The 3,677-nt window shown below is 40.3% G+C and overlaps 5 non-coding genes across 5 annotated transcripts; all 5 read left to right on the top strand.

The window, feature by feature from the left end:
* The first annotated feature begins 571 nt into the window (after positions 1-571).
* On the top strand, positions 572-671 carry LOC120963685 (small nucleolar RNA R11/Z151). Its single transcript, XR_005755435.1, has one exon. It is a non-coding gene; the product is annotated as a small nucleolar RNA R11/Z151 (small nucleolar RNA).
* A 64-nt stretch (positions 672-735) lies between these two features.
* On the top strand, positions 736-829 carry LOC120963686 (small nucleolar RNA Z152/R70/R12). Its single transcript, XR_005755436.1, has one exon. It is a non-coding gene; the product is annotated as a small nucleolar RNA Z152/R70/R12 (small nucleolar RNA).
* A 45-nt stretch (positions 830-874) lies between these two features.
* On the top strand, positions 875-1,054 carry LOC120963683 (small nucleolar RNA Z112). Its single transcript, XR_005755433.1, has one exon. It is a non-coding gene; the product is annotated as a small nucleolar RNA Z112 (small nucleolar RNA).
* Positions 1,055-1,190: 136 nt separating this feature from the next.
* Positions 1,191-1,311, top strand: LOC120963737 (small nucleolar RNA SNORD14). The gene has a single exon (XR_005755483.1). It is a non-coding gene; the product is annotated as a small nucleolar RNA SNORD14 (small nucleolar RNA).
* A 1,906-nt stretch (positions 1,312-3,217) lies between these two features.
* Positions 3,218-3,301, top strand: LOC120963709 (small nucleolar RNA U36a). Its single transcript, XR_005755458.1, has one exon. It is a non-coding gene; the product is annotated as a small nucleolar RNA U36a (small nucleolar RNA).
* The last annotated feature ends 376 nt before the right edge of the window (positions 3,302-3,677 follow it).

The following is a 3,677-nucleotide window of genomic DNA, read 5'->3' as shown; positions in this document are numbered from 1 at the left end:
TGTAAAACGAGAGGCCATTTAGGTCGAGAACGATATTGGCATGCATTAAAGGAAATCTAGCATTCGCCAAGCAACACCTGCAGCTATGTTTACAACTATTAAAATTGCAACTAAATAGTGTTCTGTTGAGTAACAACTGCCGATAAACTAAATCTTTAAATTGTCTATGCCCTGTTTCTTTTTGAGCGAATGGATCGATCCGAATATTTTGGATGGTCTCATTGCCTCTGGCCTGTTTGGTTAAGTTGTAGCTTCTGAAAAAGCTGTTGCTTCCAGCTGTGGAAACGCTGGAAATTGTTTTTTTGAAACAGTTTTTTAACTAGGCAATTGAACGAAATTATGACAATATAGATGTAGACGATTCATAGGTAACACATACGCAATTCAATGAACAAAACAGGTTTTCATGTAATATTATTTCAGAAGACATGAATCATACTCACTCTTTCAAAGCTTTTCTTTGTTTTGAGGCAATTTCTTGGTTTTGGAGATGGGTATAACAGAAATAGTAAGTAGTTTTAATCTGGTGTTATCTCTTTCATTTGTGTTTAGTGAATTGGATTTGGTTGGTTGGCTGGTGATGATTCAGGTCCGAAAGGATCTTAGCGGATTTCGGTGAGGTGGACTTGTCTGCCGTTGATCGATTCATATTGTTACACACACTGAAGCCTGTTCCTTCCGTTCTCGTCTGCCGATTTTGTGCTTGTTTCGACTTATTATCCTGTTATTTCTAGTGATGCGATGATGATTCATATAGGTTTCTGGCAGTGGTGGCATCTGTCACCGTGAGCCTTCAAACCAAAAACGACTTCTCTTTCCATGGAGCATTGCTTAATTTTGTTTTCTCCTTTTTCCTTTTTGTTGTTATTATCTTGTCTTTGTGAAGAACTCTAGACCAGGAAGTGCCGTATGACACTCTAAACAGCAGCTGCTTCTCTGCTGCTGCAAGTGCCCATACATGTATCTTAACCTCCGTGGTTTGTTCTGGGGTGGAAATCCCATTTGCAGTGGCTTGTTTCAGCTGGTGTGTGATTTGGAACGGGTCTCTGAAGGCAATCCTTTCTGTTCTCTTGAATTTGATAAGAATCCGTGGCTGTGATTCAGACGGTACACAGGGCCGTTGTGTGTGAATCACATTTCTTGCTTTGCATAAGTATTTGTTGTTGTTGATTTTAAATTGAGGAAAGTAATGGCGATGATGATTAAACGAAGGCTTGTTTCTCAAAACATTCGCAGATGCCGCCTAAGAGCTTTCGCCCTGCCAGGCTTGAGAGCTAATGCTGCTAATTCCTTCCTTGGATGTCTGAGCCATGTTGATTTCCCCAGTTTGTAACATTTTTTGGGTGCCTCCATCTTTCTGCTCATTATAGGACAATTCACCAATTGCTGTAGATAAGAAATAAATACATGTCTGAGGCCATCATTGCCAGAATGAGATGTGTGCACAGAGCTGTGTTAGTATATTTTGAATGTTAGAACCATGATTTTCCCACCCGTCTGTGCATCTCTCTCTCTTAAACATGGTAGGATATTTTTCATCCTCTTTGGAAGTGCTGAAAGCTTATGCAAGACTTTGCTTAACAGTCCTTTTCTCAAAACCATCCAGACTATCAGAATTTTAAGATAATTTCCAACAGTACATATACTATAAAATGGAATGTTATTTCTCTGCCACAAAGCAAGAAAGACGGCGAAGGCTGGGTTTAAACGAAATTATCATGAGAGCCTGTGAAATTGATCGGTGAGGCTGTTTTGGTGTATTTACTTAATATGGCAGGATCTGTGGCAACTGAAACAACCCGGATCGTCTCTTAGATATCATTTGGTATCATTAGGGATCATGCGAAAAGACCTAATGTTGATGGGTGGTCGTCAGGGATGACGGAGGTAAATTCATTCTAGGTGGTGAGGATTGTTATTTCTAGGTTTCAACTCCGTAATAGATAAGCAAATAAGGTGGCTGATGAACTAGCAGGGTTAAAGAATTTTTGTGAATGGCTTGAGTATTTGTAATGAATAAACTGGGTGGTGTTTTTTAAGGAAGGAGACCGTAATGATCTCTCGTAAACTGTTCTTCACATTGTTCTTTCTCCAAAGATAATGGCTGTATTGACATCAATGTTAAGATACATTGTGTATGACTTCTTATGCCACCGAGGTTTGGTGATTTAGTTCCGGTCGGAAATGGCTTGACATTGCTGAGGAGTCAAACTGCTGAGATTCCCTGTTTCAGATTTTTTTTCTCTCAAACAAAAATTGAATTATTTTATAACTAAAAATTGTGACTCGAATAATTCTAATTTCAAAATTAGAACAAAGGTGAAAGTTGTGCATGGAAGAAAGATCAAGGAAGAAGAAGTTGCAATCACAGGAACGAGAAGAAAGACAATCACAACACTTCCGTCGTTGAGGACGCCTCTACAAATGGATGACACAGCCGCCTGATTCTTAAGTTGTACGACGCCTCTACAAATGGATGACACAGCCGCCTGATTCTTAAGTTGGGCTGCTCCTGGTTCGCTCGTCGTTATTAGGGGAATTCTTGCGTTTTTTCTTCGCTTATGTATATGCTTAACTCAGTGGGTAGTCTCGGGGTCGCGGTTGAAGTGACGTGCACCGTTTTGAGGCCATTATGCTGACTACGTGTCGGATGCACTGTGTTGATAAAGCCGTTTTGAGGCCATTATGCTGACTACGTGTCGGATGCACTGTGTTGATAAAGCCGTTTTGAGGCCATTATGCTGACTACGTGTCGGATGCACTGTGTTGATAAAGTGAGGATGCCCACCATGCACTGTGTCCGGCATGGTAGCCGGCAGCCAAATCTTCGGTCCATTGTCCCTTGCGAGACGAGGGACGAGATGCCGCATCCTGATTCCCGATGAGGGGATTGGGAGCGTCTTTTTGCGTGACGTCTAGGCATGCGTTCCCTCGGCCGAGTGGCGCCGGGCGCAACTTGCGTTCAAAGATTTGTAGGATTTTGCAATTCACACCCCGTATCGCATTTCACTACGTTCATCATCGATGTGAGAGTTGAGATTATGGAGATGATGCATAATGCAAAATAAAACAAAACAAACATAATAAGCATGGCAGTCATGAGCATAACACAAATACGAAAGATCTTGGTCTTGGGCTGTTACGTCACCCATCAGCCTTCAAACCGCCCTTCACAAATTCACCGTGCATTTGTTTAACTCTTAAGGTTTTTGATCAGTGGTGGTGATTTGAATTTTAACGTGCTTCTGATTAATTAATGAAGTACTAGGTAAACAATGGTTGAATTTCTTAATATGAGCCACAAAAGTATCAATTATTTCTCTTTAGATATGTGTGATCTAGGTATACGCAAAGATCATTTATCATTGTGCTCCAGCTTTCCTTGTAACTAGTTGAGGGAAAATAATATCCAGTATTTCTTGAGCAATTTTTATCTTCGGTTCAAGTGTTGAAGTCAAATAAGATTGCAATTCTGATATGACTTAATGTTGAAGATGAGTTTGTTTCTTCTGATATCTTCTTAAACGTCCAGCCGCATGATTCAGGCGCGAACGCATGAGCATTTTTAGAGGCACTTGTGAGAGCGTAGTTAAACTTGGCAAAATAACGTATACAACAGTTAGTTTTATACGTGAAATAAAAATAAAAATAGGAAGAAAAAATTACAATTAGGTAAG

Source organism: Aegilops tauschii, chromosome 4, assembly GCF_002575655.3.
Source record: "Aegilops tauschii subsp. strangulata cultivar AL8/78 chromosome 4, Aet v6.0, whole genome shotgun sequence".
Taxonomy (NCBI): domain Eukaryota; kingdom Viridiplantae; phylum Streptophyta; class Magnoliopsida; order Poales; family Poaceae; genus Aegilops; species Aegilops tauschii.
This window is presented reverse-complemented; position numbering and strand designations above follow the sequence as displayed.